The 16,357-nt window shown below is 47.3% G+C and overlaps 1 pseudogene across 1 annotated transcript; it reads right to left on the bottom strand.

Annotated features, from left to right (window-relative positions):
- Positions 1-234: 234 nt before the first annotated feature.
- On the bottom strand, positions 235-2,046 carry LOC311588140 (large ribosomal subunit protein uL2-like; annotated as a pseudogene). Its single transcript has 2 exons — positions 1,876-2,046; positions 235-1,067 (listed from the first exon to the last, which is right to left on the bottom strand). The product of its transcript is annotated as a large ribosomal subunit protein uL2-like (transcript).
- Positions 2,047-16,357: the final 14,311 nt, after the last annotated feature.

Here is a 16,357-nt window from a genome sequence, read left to right as displayed (position 1 = left end):
GACTCCTGATGTAGAAAGTAGACTTGAGGTTTTGGATGGAGGCTGGAGAGAAGACAGACAGAGCCCAAGGCCTGTGCTATGTTATAGATTCAATGGCCTTTTCAACCTCCCTCCCTCCCTCCCTCCCTCCCTTCCTCCCTTCCTCCCTCCCTCCCTCCCTCCCTCTCTCTCTCTCCTTCCCTCCTTCCTTCCTATCTGTCTTATTTAGTTGGGTTCCTGAAGATTCGAAGAGTCTTTTTCCTCCCAAAGGACATATTTTATTAGCTCCTGAGCTCTAGTTCTCCTTCTCCTGTACAGTTTTGGTTTCACGTAGTCACTCAGTCCGGCAAAAAGACCCACTTTACACCCAGCAGGGGCATCATCTCTTCAGATAGTGGAGGATTTGCCCATGTGCTGGCGGTTACCACCTCCAAAGGGATGTTCCACAGGATTCATGACCCCACCCCGAACTCGTGGCCAGCAGTTCCTCTTTACCTTGTGCTTGTGATAGGCATGGCCAGCCTTTAAGGTAGGTTTGTCAGTTCTGCCTTCACCAGCCATAACGCGGTTAACAGCTCTGTTGGCTGAGGAAATGACCTCTTTGGACCCTGAAGGCAACTTCACTCGCGTCTTCTTGGTTTCTGGGTTGAGGGAGGTGACTGTGGCATAGTTCCTGGAGGCTCGGGTCAGCCTGCTCCTGTCCCCAGGCTTCTCCTCCAGACAACACACGATAGTACCCTCAGGCATGGTGGCCACCGGCAAAACGTTGCAGATATTCAGCTGGGCCTTCTTGCCGTAGTACATAAACCAGCCCGTGTGGATTCCCTCTGTGGTGATGAACAGCTCCGTATCTCCGTTCACTTCTTAAATTGGTAGGGATAACCAAAGACCACTTTCATGATGGGAGCACCACTGCCAGGATCATCAGTGATGTTCTTTACGATTCGGATGCCTTTAATATAGCTATGCCGCTCAGCAAAGTCCATAGCATGCAGGCTCACAGTGCTTTTTTGGCAGCGTTTCACGAGCACTCCGAACACAGAACCCGTGCCTTTCCTCTGCCCTCGGATCACACAGCCATAGCAAGTCTACCAGCAAGAACAGCCGAAAGAGCGAGCCTTTTTTAACTGCGTGCGTGCATACGTGTGTGTGTGTGTGTGTGTGTGTTGGGCGATGTTTATTAAGATACTGGATTACATCACCTTTTCTGTGGTGTTAGAGATGGAGGCCAACCAAGTCTGTGTACATTGCACCCTGGGTAGAGCTCCAACTTTGTGCTACATCCCCAGATCCTGGGTCACCTTTGGAGATCTTTTTGGACCTCTGGCCTCTAACTAAGCAAGTGGCTCAGAATTATCTGTGATCTTGACCACTTATCAGAAGTAGCTTTGGGTTATAAGTGTCAACACATCTCTGAACTTGGCAACAGCAAGCAGGGGACTCTGTCTCTGGGGCACTTACAGGGTGCCAGGCGTAGACCTTGCAGTCTAGCCTCTCTGGACTTCTAGATCTCAGCTTGGAGTTGCTGTGTGTCCCTGCATATTGCTTTCTTGGGGTCTAACAACCAGCATCCCCAGCTACAGGGAAGATGGAGAGTCTGGCTCTCAGCGTCTGTTTACCCGTCCCAGGCAAGGGTGATGCTTGGCTGGATATCTACTGTGTAGAGTATACTAGTTAGCTCTCCAGGGAAGGGGTCCCAGTGAAGAATCCCTATTACTGGATGTTGGTTTTAGTTCAAACACAGCACAGCTTTGCAAGTTGTGATAACAGTGATGAGAAATAGGTTTGTATTACCCCTGGAAAGATGAACAGTGGAGGCCCAGACATATTAATTTACTTTCCCACGGTGGGACAGTCAGACATAAGATTTGGGGCAGTCTACCAATCCAGACCTACCCTGTGAGTTCCTGTCCACCTCTGACAATCAGCATAGAAAACGAGGAAGTTGGTGAAAGGTTTAGCCAGCGTGGAACTGGGCTCCTTACACACCAAGGGTAAAACAACTTCTAAGGCTGGTGTCAAAGAATGCTTGGTTAGAAAGATGAGGAGCCTGAAGCTGAGGCTCATCTTACCTTTGCCGCTCCATAGGTGTCAGCCATGAGGCTCTGAAAGATGTGGACTCAACTTGGAGAAGTTCAGTATCCTCAGAAGATGCCCGACTGTGACAAACACAACAGGTGCTCTGACTTCTATTTCGGTCTCTTAATGGCTTTCTTGTTACTGTGGCTTGATATAAAATAGACCTCAAGCACTGCCAATCTCCTCCCTCCTGAAGCCCAGGGAACATTCTAGAAGAGGGAGCAGAAACACTGTGAGAGCTGGAGCAGGGGAAGAGTGCTGTGAACGGCTGTCTTCTGGGGACCAGATATAGCTGTTACCCACATGAACTCACCACATCTGTGGTTACATCCATAAGACCTTTTCCAAAGCAGAGCAAGAAAATCAGGCAGTACCCCAACAAGCAGTACTCACTGGGCCCATTGGGTTACAACCCACAGATAAACAGGCAAGCAAAAACCCAGAAGGGACCCAAAGGTGTATGTGTGAGGCGTTATGTCGGGAGAGTAGTGGAGTGTTGGGGAGTTGGGAGTTGGTTAGATCAGAATGCATTGTTGATATGTATAACATTGTCAAAAAAAAAACACCCATAAAAGGTATTCTAATAAAAAAGAAAAGAAGCTGGTCATTGGTGAAGTACGCCTTTAATCCCAGCACTGGGTGGCAGAGGCAGGTGGATCTCTGTGAGTTCCAGGATAGGCAAGGGTACACAGACAGACAAAGCCTGATTTGAAAAAGAAGAGAGAGAGAGAGAGAGAGAGAGAGAGAGAGAGAGAGAGAGAGAGAGAGAGAGAGAAAACATGCTGAACCCCAGAGTAAGCAATGATGCAGCAACCCATTGCTCTGTCCTTCCCTATGGACATGGTGTGACTAGCTGCTTCAAATTCCTGCTGCCTTGACTTTCCTGCAATGACGGGCTGTAACTTGGAATTGTGAGCCAAACAAACTCCCTTTCCCTTAAGGAAAAACAGCCAAACAAATGGCTTCACAGGCTCATATGTTGAAGGCCTAGTCAGACCCCAGAACTTGTCATTACAGAGGGGAGTTAAGGTCATAAAGGCACTAATTTAGGCAATGGACTGATCCATTAGGAGGCGGGGCTTAGAGTGAGAAGTTGGTGCCTAGGGGCAGGTGTCCCTGACCTCTTCCTGTCTCCCCACTCCCAGGCTACTGTGAGGTGAGCACCTCTGCTCCATCATGCCCTGTCCACCATGATGTTCATCTTTACCTCAGGCCCAAAGTGATGGATCTGCCAACCTTGAAGAGAATACTCGGAAACTGTGAGCCAAACAGCATCCCTTCCTGTGGTGCCCGCGCCACCAGGGTACCAAGTCCAGGGCGAGGGACTGCGGATTTAACTTATGCACACACACACACACACACACACACACACACACACACACACACACACACACACTAACACACTAACACAGCGGGTCCTTTGTGCTTAAGAGAGCAACAGCCGCGGCAGCGGTTTATTCTTCTCCCCCAGAGTTCCAAAGAGCCTTCTTATAGGCAAGAAAACAGGAATCCTCCTCCCAGGTGAAATCCCTCAAGAGGTGATTGCACACAGGAGGAAAAGTCTCGAGGAAGGGAGGGGCTCGTTCTCAGAGCAGTAAACACGACTAGCTAACCAAGATAAACACAGACATGGAAGCTGCTAGAAACAGGACATGAAACAGCAAGACAGGCAGGCAGCCCAGTCGGACATGGTTCCTACACAGGTAGACCTGGTAGCTGTGAGTTCTACATCCAGATCTGAAGGCAGCAGGGAGAGAGAGAGACACTGGGCCTGGCTTGGGCTTCTGAAACCTGAAGCTCATCACCAGTGACACACTTCCTTCCATAAGGCCACTCCTACTCTAACAAGGTCACACCTCCTAATCCCTCTCAAGTAGTTCCACTCCCCAATGGCCAAACAATCAATACATTAGCCCATGAAGCCTATTTTAATTCAAGTGACCACACGTGCTTTGGCTGGTTAGAGGCCATTTCTGACAGGTGCTTGGTATGCAGTAACAGGTCAACAGCTACTGAAAGGCTCACCCTGGGACCTCGGTATTCCCAGTCATCCGTGCCCAGGCATATAGGCATCAGATTTCATGGTTAGACCGGACATGGTGGCACACACCTTTAATCCCAGCATTTGGGAGGTAGAGACAGCAGGTCTCTGCATATTCTAGGCCAGCTTGGACTGCGCAGTGAGAACCTCTCTGGGGTTAAAAAAAACAAAACAAAACCTAAGACAACATATCCCACACTGAAAGAGCCTTTGACATGAAGCACGCCTGTAAAGAGGGAACGGCTGGCAGTGGGTGACATTTGCTTAAGTCACAGAGAGTGTTCCATTTTCCCAAAGCCTGAGAAAGAAAAGGCTAGCGGGTCCATCTGGTTTGCTAACAAGTGGGACTCAGAAACAAAGAGGGGAACTTCATTTCAAAAGCATCCCTGTTTGGGGGGGGGGCAGGGGAAAGCATTAACCAAACCCTCACGCTCCTTCTTGAAGAAGGCTGTCACTTGGTTCTTTTCTCTGCCTCTGACATATGGTTCGGTTCTTCATTCGGAAGTGTGGCTGGTACTCTAAGCTTGCTGCCGTGAGAACTGAGAAGAGCTTCTCTGCTTGGCAATTGGCAGGAAGAAGATGGCAGTGTTGCTCTCAGGCCGGGAGCTTTTGACGGCACATCCCTGTTCAGCGCTCAGACTGCAGCACCAGAGGCCCCGGCTGTGCTGCAGAGGACAGGACTTTCTAAGACCTTAGCTAGAATAAAGAGCCTACCAAGTCTGCTCTGTGTGATGTCTGTCTTTCCTCGCCTGCCTGCCTGCCTGCCTGCCTGCCTGCCTGACTCTGGAGCTGAACTGAGTGTCAGATCTTGTCTATGTCCCTTATAAGTGATGTAGTCTTGGGAAAAATTACAAAAATCCTTTGGCCTTTGCATTCTTCACATGGAAAATGGTGATGGTATAGAAAAATAAAAAATAAAAAATAAAAGTAAACCTCCCAGGCTGGCAAGATAATGTGGTAGATACATCCCTTCCCTTGCCACTGCGAGGACTGGAGTTTGGAGGCCCAGGACCCACCCAAAATCAGTGTGACAGCGCACATCTGTAACCCCAGGACGTCTACAGAGAGATGGGAAGCGGAGAGAGGACAGTCCCCAGACCCACGGAAAGCCAGTCGCTGTTGCATACACCTATAATGCCAGTGAGCATCTTCACCTCACCTCTTGTCTTGAGGCATCTCTTGTTCACCTTAGTGTATGCCAGGCTAGCTGGCCTGGGAGCTTCCAGGGGTCTCCTGTCCCTGCTCCCTCCAACCTGCCCCTCCAGGCCTGCGCCTGGCATACTGGAATTTCAGATATTTGCCACCACCCCAGGCTTTACAAAGGTTCTAGGGATCCAAACTAGGGTCTTCAAGCTTGCATGCATAGTAGGTGCTGTACGCACTGGGCCGTCTTCCCATCCCCCAGAAAGTACCTTTGCAACCGAATGCTCATTTGTACGCACGTAGAATTTAAGAGATTTTTGTTAATGTCAAAACAGATGGCTTCTTTTGTTTTCGTTTTTGTTTTTTCCCAGAACAGAGTTTCTCTGTACAGCCTTAGCTGTTCTGAAATTCACTCCACAGGCTAGGCTGGCTTGAAACTCAGACCCACTTGCCTCTGTCTTGTGAGTGCTGGGATTATGCTTATGAACCACCACACCTGACCCCAGATAGAGTTTTTAATTGACCACTGATTTACTGCACTTGAAGCTTAAAACTAAAAGTTCCCTGTAAGAAGAGCACATTAACATGTTAATATTTCTTTCTTTTTTTCTTCTTCTTCTTCTACTTTTTTTTTTCCCCCAAAAAAAGAGGGTTTCTCTGTGTATACTTACTGTCCTGGACTCACTTGCTTGTGTAGACTAGGCTATCCTCAAACTCACAGAGATCTACTTGTCTCTGCCTCTCAAGTGCTGGGATTGAAGGTGTGCGCCACCACTGCCCGGCAGGCCTTGAATTCATTATGTAGCTCTGAGCCCCTGGCTTAAACTCCTGATCCACTTACTCCAAAATTGCAGAGACATGCTAGTATGCCTGGGCATTTATTTTTAAAGTAAGCTTTTATACTGTTGCTAATTGCATTAGTGAGGTCTCAGGTGCAAGTTGCAGCTATTTGAATAATATTTAGTCTTCTCACCTGAGCCTCTGAAGCAGCTGGGATGACAGGCACATGCCATCGTGTCTCACTCCCCCCTCCCCTTCTTTTCAGTGTTAGGGATCAACCTCAGGATTTCCTGTGTTTCAAGTAAGCACCCCACAACAAGCACTGGTGATTTTGTATTAAGGTCTCTCTCTTTCTATATAATAAATTATGTCTGCCAAAGACCTCACAGTTTCAACATAAAAGAAGGGAGATGTCTTTCCAAAGACCTTGGCAAAAGTCCCAGAGAAGCCTATGGTTAGTCACCCTGGTCACATGGTCACCCTTGGGTGGAGGTTGGCACAATGGGCTGATCATGTTACTATGGGATGGAATGAAAGGTGAAAACTGAGAAAATATTGCTGACCAGACAAAAAAATCAATTAGTGTGACACATAGACAATCCAGCTCCTTGTTCCCAGGGAAGGTTGGTTTTTGCTTTTGTCTCTGAGACGGGCTGTGGCTTGGCTGCTTCTGCCTGTGCTTCCAAGGAATAGTTTTGGTTTTATAAGATTCTTTTACTTTGCTGGGAAAAACATGCTATATTTAAAAAAAAAAAAAGGCAAGAAAATGGGAGCTGCAGAGATGGCTCAGTGCCATAAAGGTTTTTCCAGACAGGGTTTCTCTGTGTAGACTTGGCTGTCCTGGACTTGCTTTGTAGACCAGTCTGGCCTTGAACTCACAGGGATCTGCCTGCCTCTGTTTCCCAAGTTCTGGGATTATAGGTGTGTGCCACCACACCTGGTTTGCGTGAATTTTAAAAAATAATTTTTAAATAAAAAAGCAAGAAATTATAGTTTTAGAGTAGGGATCTGGCTTAGTTGGTAGAGTGCTTAAGTAGCAGGCATGAAGCTCTGAGTGTGAGCTTCCAACACTACATAAAACCAGGCCTGTGGAAGCAGGAGGGTTAGAAGGTCACACTTAGCTACCAGGTGAATTCAAAGTTATTCCGGAAAAGAGAAAGAAAGAAGGAAAGAAAGGAAGGAGGGAAAAAAGGAAGAAATAAAGGAAGAAAGAAGCAAGGAAGGAAGACAGACAAAAAATGACAGAAGAAGAAGGAGAAGAAGAAGGAGAAGGAGAAGAAGAAGAAGAAGAAGAAGAAGAAGAAGAAGAAGAAGAAGAAAGGGAAAAGAAAAAAGAAAAAAGTCAAACCAGCCCTGTAATTTTGCTGATGATCTCGGTGACCCTACAGTTTCTAGTCTTTTTGGCTTATGCCTTGTAAACCTTGAGGGTCACACAGAATGCACAGCTTCTAGTGCCTGTGCGGGGGCCAACAGATGTCTTCGCACTTCTGTTAACTGATAAATTGGAAACTTGGCTAGGTGCTTTATAGCATCCCCCTGCGCTATGATTCTGACTTGACTACACAAAAAGAGACCGTATCCGAAGAGTGAAATGACTCGCATATTCACAGACCTATAATTTTCTAAATGGTGTTGACCTTCAAGGAATAGTTTCATGGAATGAGTTTTTATGGAGCAAAGAACATTATTAACAACATTTAACTTTGTGATCTTAGCAACTATTCCTTCAGTGGTAACTCGCTGTACCCTGCACTGTCTTACCCCCCATTTTGATATGGGGGTCTTATGAAGCCCCAGTTGCCCTCAAACTCGCTTTAAAACAGAGGATGTCCTTGGTCCTTTTGCCTCTACCTACTGAGCCCTGGAATGATGGTGTGCACAGCCATGCCTTGGTTTGATGCAGTGCTGGGGTCCGAACTCAGGGCTTTGTGAATACTAAGCAAGGGCCCTTGCACCATGATTTTGTCCTGGTGATACAAATAAGGATGGGGACTTCTCCAACTCAAGTCTCTAATATCCTTTCTTCTTCCTTTTCTTCCTCTTCCCCAATCCTTGCCTCTCTCCCTATCTCTTTTTCCCTCCTTCCTTTCCCCCCCTCCCTGCCTCCCTCCCCTCCCCACATTTGTAGTTTTCCCTATTACCCCCACTAAAGCAACTTCAGGGAGAAAGCTTTATTTTGGCTCACGGTTTTGAGGGTGCAGTCTATCCGTCAGGGAAGTCAAGGCCGCGGGGCCTGGAAGCAGCGGGTCAAAGGTATCCTCAGTCAGGAAGCAGAGCATGAGGAATGCTATGGTCAGCTAGCTTCTTCCTTTTTATGCAGTCCAGGGCCCATCCCGTGGAGTCCTGGTGCCCACATTCCTGGTGGGTCTTTCCATTGAGTTAACCTATACCTAATCTACATGGTCCCTCCCAGGAAAGGCTACAAGCTTGTCTCCTAGAGGAGTCTAGAGCCTGCCAACTTGACAATATTCTCTCTCTTCTTCACCCCCACCCCCATTTTTCTCTATAGCTTAGGTTATAGAGCATTAAAAGGGGCTGGGTGGGAATATATTCTCAGTGACGGAACACTTGCCTAGCATATGGCAAGGCCCTGGGCTGCATCCGTAGTCCTGAAAACACTACAGACGGCATATGGAACTGTAATCAGGTTTCAACTGTGTCTGCTGCCCAAGGAAAGGAGGCTGAGTGTGGGAGACGAAGGAAAAGGGCCACTCTCCACCCGTGCTTGCCTCCCTGAATGCCCACATTGCACTTCTGTTTTAGTTGGTGTTCTCTAGAGCAACAGAACCAGGGAAATGAATAGATACCAGAATTTAAGTGAGTTTAAAATAGTAACAGCAGCTAAATCATCCCTACCCCCAACCCCCCACCCACCCGACACACACACCAGGTGCTGCGAACCTGGTAAATTACTCAGTCCTTCGGGCTGAATGCCTCAGCAGATAGGAGTAACTCAGGCCGCAAGGGTGTCCGAGCCCTGGAAGTTCCTAGAGAGCTGTTGCTCTTTACCCCTCCTCCGTGGAAGCTTAGAGCCGCTGCTGTGTTGTCAACTAAGGGAGCAGCAGAAACGGCAGCCCCAGAAATCAGCTCAGCGGCAAGGGGGAGGCCAAGTAGCTATAGGCAGAGAATACAGAGAGTCCTTTCTCTTCAGAAATAGCCTTTGTTAAAAAAAAAAAAAAAAATTGCTCCTGCCGGAAAGTGCCGCCCACAGTTGGAGTGGGCCTTCCCAAGTCAATCCGGACAATTCTTCCGGGGATGCTCCTTACTCAGATGCTTCCAGTTTGTGGCCAGTTGACATTAAAGCCAACTCTAGTGAATTTCTTAGGTAGCTGCCTGGGCTTGCTTCCAAGGTAAGAACTGAAGCACAGGGCGCACACAGACGTTTCTGAGTCCAAAATCCTATTTAGCGAACAAGACTTTCACTACTATCTCTCCGCCCACTACAACCACAGAGGAGAATGTCAAAATTCATAACTCTCTCTGGAGGAGGACGGGATGTAGCTAAGGAGGTAGAGTGCTTGGCTTTCATGAAGCGCTGGGTTCGATCCCCAGCACTGCAGAGAACCGTTTGTCAAAGTGCACACCTGTAACTCCCGAACTTGGGAGGTGGAGGTGGAAAGATAAGAAGTTCAAGGTCAGCATATTTTTTTTTCAAAAGAAACATTGTTCTTAATTAATTTTTTTAGATGTCAGTTCATTAGGAAGGAAAAACTTTTAAGCTTGTTGCTTACCTCTCACTTGGTGGGAATCGTGACAGACACTATATGGGAAATAGCCCAGTTCTGGGAACTGGTTGCAGAAGCTGAGGTTTGTCACCTTCCCAGCTGGGTTTCAAATCCCAGTTAGGTACTTGTTTTGAAGCCTGTTCTATGCAGAACTGAGTCACCGAGCTGTGGCCAGATACCCTGTCACAAAGGCCTCTGGGCTTGGACCCCAGGCAAAGGCTGGACGAGAGAAGAAACTTGAGAATGGTTCTCTCCCCTCTGAGATGTTTCTATGTCAGGGGTCACAGTGTGATTGCATTCATTACCTGTCTCATTGCTGTGCTGAACTATCTGAAAGAAGTCACTTAAGGGAGGAAGGACTTGCTCTTGTTCACGGTTTAAGGAGAAACAGTCGTGTCTGGGATTAAACCTTATTGGCAGAGTGCTTGCTCAGCATGGTTAAAGCCCTAAGTTCAATTCTCAGCACCACACACAACGCAGAAAAAGTGGTTGGGGTGATGCAGCTTGTGCTGTGGCTGGGGCAGTTGCTTATGTCACGGTCAGGAAGCAAAGGGAACTCTAATGCCATGCACCTGCAGGAACTCGGGAGGCCCATTCCCAGGGATGCATGTCCACTAGTGAGGGTCTGACGGACCCATAACCTCCCGCAAGTAGTGCCACCATCCGGGGACCAAGGGTTGAAATGCATGAACCTCTGGGAACATTTCATGTTCAAACCATTACAGTGTCAATGACAACGACATCTAAAACCTTGATGTGGTCAGAACATTGGTCCCCAGCTGGTGGCACTATTGTAGAAAGTTGTGGTACCCTTAGGATGTGGAGCTTCCGTGGGAGGAAGTAGGCCACTGTGGAGGGTCTTTGCCTCTGATCTAGATGCTGACCCTAGAGTCTAGAAAAATATAAGCTCTCTTCAGAGATGATGTGGAAGGAAAAAGAAAGAAAAGAATACACCAGAAATAACGCTTCTTGCTCATGAACCAGAAAATGATCCCCAGGTATCTTGATGGCAAATGTTACCTTGCCAGGCAGTTGTATGGTAGAGACCAGGATACAAGGAGGCGAGAGGGAGAAGTTCTATGTTTTTGCCTTAATTTCTATCCTGGGTTTTGTACTAAGGTTTTTTTTCTTCCTTGTTTGTTTTGCTTTGGTTTTCTTACCAGTATGCCCCAACAACAGATAGGAAGAAAACCCACACACCTCAGACCTCTGCCTGACTCCATTTATGTTTGTGACAACCTGCAGGGTGGCACAGAGGAGGGGAAATAGATCAAAGCATGTGCCATCACAGCCTTCCCGCCGGAGAAGAGGGCAGCTAGACCTTGACAGTGCGTGAGAGATGGCTGCAAAATAAGTCGAGAATATTAGCCGGGCGTGGTGGTGTATGCCTTTAATCCCATCACTCAGGAGGCAGAGGCAGGTGGATCGTTGTGAATTTGAGGCCAGCCTGGTCTACAAAGCGAGTCCAGGACTGTCAAGGCTACACAGAGAGACCTTGTCTCAAAAAACAAAAACAATAAAAACAACAACAAAAATAAAAAATAATAAAGAATGTTGGTGCCTGGGTTTTCCTAAGAGTGGCATTTGTTTGGAGGAAATACTGGTCAGTGTGTAAAAAATAAGACACCTGAGCTTGTCCATAGCTGGGACCCCATTCCCCAACCTTTGTCCTCATTTATTATTACTTTTTGCTGTTGGGGATGGATTACCACAGCCTTCCATTGTGGGAAGCCGCGCCCACATTCGCCATTACAAGATGGCGCTGACACCCTGTGTCCCATGCTGACAAACGACTAATCTGCGCATGTGCGAAGGGATTTTCCACTCGTTGTGCTCTGCCTCTCCCGTGGCATCATCTCGCCCGATGAGCAACAGCCAATCAGGGACTGACATCCTAAGCGGAGGACAGTTTCCTATATAAGGGAGGGGTTTCTGCTGTTTGCTCTCTCTGTCTCCGTTTTTCGTGTTGTAAGCTTATGCCCTTCCTCTCAAGAGGCAGTAAAGCTTTACTGCAGAAGGATCCTGTTTGTGTGTGCAGCGTCGTTCTTGCTGACGAGACGGTAACGCTAGCCACATTCCATGTGCTAGGCAAGAACTCTACCACTACCCTTACCCCCCTACCCCACCCTGCAGTCCACCATCTGATTATATTCTAGGACAAACCCAGTGCCTTCTCTCAGAACTGGGACTCCTTCATTCCCACGCACTTTCCTTTCTCCAGGTGTCTCCTGAGGACTATCCCTGCACAGTCCCAGGTGGACACCCCAGAAGACACAGGATCATGGATGTGACTTGGCACCTACCCTCAACAAAGTCACTGAACAAATGATTCCACCAACAATCACAGTGACAGATGAAAAGCAGGCTCAAACATCAGACTTAGTGTCAAGAGGAAGTGACATTTGAACCAAGACCCAGCAGGTAGCAGATATTAGCAGAGAGTGTGGGTGTGGGGATGTAGGTGGGGACACTCAATGTTTTCAAGAAACAAGGAAGCCAGTCCAGCTGATGCTGAAAATGCAATGAGGAGAGAGGGGGGGCGTGATGAGGACCTGGTAAGATGGGCAGATGGCCTGAGGTTGCCTTCCTCCTATTGTAGGGCTCTTGATCAGTTCCTGTGTACGCACATAGCATAGGGGAGAAAGGGTGTCATGGGGCCCAGCTGAGGGCTCCTCCAGAACTTTGTGATGCCCTGTGATTCTCCAGCTCCCTGGGTATCTTCTCACCATCCATGGCTTGCACAGCTTTCTCATTGGCAATCAGCTGTTTCCATGAACCAAGACTAATACTGACCTTGCCTGGGAATTCCAGGAGCCTTGCTTAGCTACCTAAACAATCTAGTTTTCTTCTTTTCGCCCTTTAAAGACAGTGTCTCATGTAACCCAGGCTAGCCCAGAGCTAGCTGTGTAGTCACGGATGACTTTGCCCTTCTGATCCTCCTGCCTCCATTTTGTGAGTTCTGGGATTACAGGTACACACCATTACACTCAGTTTATTCAGTGCTGAGGGTTGAACCCAGGACTGTGTGTGTGTTCTTTGTAAGCACCCTACCAGTCCTGTTACACACCCAGACTTTGTTCTTTGTTTCTGACAGAGTCTCTTATAACCCTAGCTGGCCTCAAACTCCTGATCTTCCTGCCTCCATCCCCCAGGTTCTGGGCTTACAGCTGTTAGCCACCACACCCAGCTTTGGTTTTCCTTGTCTTTCAACCAGTCCCACCCATCCTTGTATCTCAGTAAAGAAAGCACGTCTTCACTTCCACACCCGCTTAGGGCCAGTTCCTTCTCTGATTGTTAATCATTGTAGTGAGAATGGCTTCCTTCCAGGGACCTTCAGTACCTTTGTTCCCCTAGAGTTGAATCTGAGTCTGCTTAGTGACCAAGGCTCAGGTGTTAAAAGAGTGAGTTAAATCTCATGACATCTTTCTCTTGAGCATCTTTCAGATCTCCTGGGCTAAGGGCCATGTCTCTGCTCTCACTGAACCATCACAATCCCACATGGTAGGGACCATTACTAGTATCCATTTTATATATGAGCTACTGAGTTAGAGTATAAACAAATGTGTGTGATATGCATGTACATGTATTCATGTGTGTGTGCAGGTGCATATGTTTGCATGGCTATAAGGAGGTCCAAGGCCGATGCCATGAGTCTCCTTCTGTTCTCTACCTTTATTCATTGAGGCAGCGTTTTTCAACTGAACCCAGAACTTGCTGATATGGCCAGTTGGGCAAGCCACTGGAGTTGCAGGCAGGCTGCCATGCCCTCCTGTCACTTACATGAGTTCTGGGGATCTGTACTCTAGTCCTTAGGCTTGTGGAGAAAGTGTTCTAACCACTGGCCCACTCACCAGCTCTTAAAGCCCCACTTCTGCCTGGTGACAGAATTGGGATCAGAACCTCACTGGTGCCAAAGCCAAGTTCTTATCTGGTGTTTTCTGCTCCCTTCACCCATCTTTCTTTCTGAGTTTCTGCAAGTGTTTTGGAGATCTCGATGCTTCTACAACTCAGGGGTGGGGGGTGGAGGGTCTTTCTTGGCTTGCTGGTAGAATCCTTTTGTAATCCTTCTCTTTCATAGTCTCACAGGCTCAATCACATCCTCATCCCCGTCATTTCTTGCCTAGGTTTTCCCTATCACAGATACCCCTAGTATTTCTTTGGAGTGGGGGGAGTTTTGCCTACTTGCTTACTGGCCAAGCCTCAGCTCATTGCTGCAAGGGCCAGGTTGGTTTCTTTTCTGGAGTGCTCAGCCCAGTTGTCTGAGGTTAACCCTTTGATACTAAGCTAAGTGGTAGAGTGTAGCAAAGGACATTGTGGTCACGCAGGGAGCTATTAAAAGAACCAGAGTCGTCTTAAGACTTCCAACTTTGGGAAGTATTTATCAAACATGGTGGCAGCGTTCTGATGGAATGTTTGCTTTGAGGGTGCCTTTGATTGTCACAAAGATTTGGAAGGGTGTGGAGACGGGGAAGTGTCTGGTTCCTGCTGGCTTTGGGAGTGTTAGTGTGGGACAGGTTTGTGAGGTAGAGCACTATTCTCTGGCTTCCAACGTTTGAAATGCCCTATCAGACATTTGCTCAGGTGGAAAACTTTTCTCACTTTAATTTAAAAAGAATTTACATGTATGGGTGCTTTGCCTGTGTGTACATCTATTTACTATTTACCATGTGTATGTGGTACCCATAGAAACCAGAAGAGGAAACCAGGTCCCTTGGGACTGGAGTTACAGGTAGTTATGAACTGCCATGTGGGTGCTAGGAACTGAACCCAGGAACTCTTCATGAGCATCCAGTGCTCTTAGCCTCTATGCCATCTCTCTAGCTGCAAACATGGTGCACATGTGTATGTGTGTGCGCACGCGCATGCACGCCTGTGCGTACATGCATGAGTGCCAGAATCTATACACTAAAAAACATAGTCATTTATCAGAAACTCCATAGCAATCATGGGTTGTTTGTCCTGATGATGATGGCTTGGTACTTTGTTCAAGTAACCTCCTTCAGAGGCAAGGCTCGACCTCATTTGGATCTCTTTCACTCACTGCTGTGCCTTCTCACATCTGCAATCCCAGCACTTGGGAAGCTGAAGCAGACAGATCACAATTCTAAGCTGAACCTAACCTACGGTAGGAACAGGACATCCAGGACAGTCTAATATACTAGTGAGACCCTGTTAAAAGATAATCCATCCATGGAGTGGATGCTGCATCACGGCTGTTGGGAAGCCTACATCTAAGCGGTCAGTGTAGCTCAGGCAGGCCTCTGAGACCTTCTGAGTAGCTGGGATTATAAGCATATGCCCAGTTTCTACTGATGGTCCCCTACTCACCTCCCAAGAAACCACACTTCCTATAGGTTAAGTACTAGGAATCATGGAGGATTTTCTTCTCTTCCTACGGCAAGGACTGTTAGCAACTTGGCAAGTGTTTTCCTGGAGAGATATATCCATGAGGGAGAGGAGGAAGGGTGTCTTGATGGAGAGCTAGAGACTGTTTAAAGTATTTCTGCCGCTTATCAAAATGAGATTTTTATTATGATACTACGCTCAAGTGCTCACTGTCATGACCTAAGGCGTAGCCGCTTTGTGCTCAGTCGTGAGTGCTTTGGCTCTGCAGGAAACTCCAAAGCAAGAACTGACATATATACTTTGAAGTAAGGAATAGGCAACCAAGGTGACCATTTTCATGGGAGCGTGTTTTCTTTCCATTTTTAAGTATACTGGAATTTTGGGCTTGCTAGTTCTCTAGCCAAATTCCAGTGAACTTCAAGAGCTTCTATTCTCATGCAGGAGATCAACACCAAGCAAGTGAACAAGAGAAAAACAAACAAACAAGCAAACAAATGAAGAAACTAATCCTCCATGTACAGTGGGGGTCATGCTATGAAGGTGACTTGACTCTCCGAGTACTGAAGGAGAGTGAACTGGAGAAAGATGAAGTCTGGAGACTAAGCTAGGAGCTACGCCAGTGTCTAGGCACGAAAAGGTGACAGCTTGGATAAAGTAAATGGAGGTAGGTGCATCATGATGTTTGAAGAATGAGGTGCGTGCGTGTACTTGTTCTAGGCAGGAAAGCCGTCACTAAATCACGGTGCCTAGGGTTTGAGTGGCTATGGATGGCTATGCTATTTCAATAAACAGAGAAAGCAAAGGAGCTGGGTGTGTAGCTCAGTGGTTGAATGCTTGAGTAGCATGCGTGAGGCACTGGGCTCTAGTGACAGTGTTGCAAAAACAAGGGAATAAAATATATGTCTGCAAACACAAATATTTATGTATGTATTTGTATACAGAGACTGCACACAAACATACATACACACGGACTCTTTTTTTTTTTCATAGAAGGATTCATGTAGCCCAGGAAGGACCCTAACTCACTCTGATGACCTTCAACTTCTTCTAATCTCCCTGCCTCTATCTCCCAGAACTGGTGTTATAGATTCGAACTACCACATCTGGTTTTTACGTGGTACTAGAGGTTCAACCTGATTCTGGCGTGTTAGATAAGCACCTGTACCAACTAAGCTACCTCCTCACCCCGTGTATAGAGTTATTTAGAGATAGATTGATTCAAGGTGTAGGAGCCGACACTGGAGGGTGGCTGTTTTCCCATTTT

The sequence above is a fragment of the Acomys minous genome (genome assembly GCF_964271855.1).
Source record: "Acomys minous genome assembly, chromosome: 17".
Classification (NCBI taxonomy): domain Eukaryota; kingdom Metazoa; phylum Chordata; class Mammalia; order Rodentia; family Muridae; genus Acomys; species Acomys minous.
This window is presented reverse-complemented; position numbering and strand designations above follow the sequence as displayed.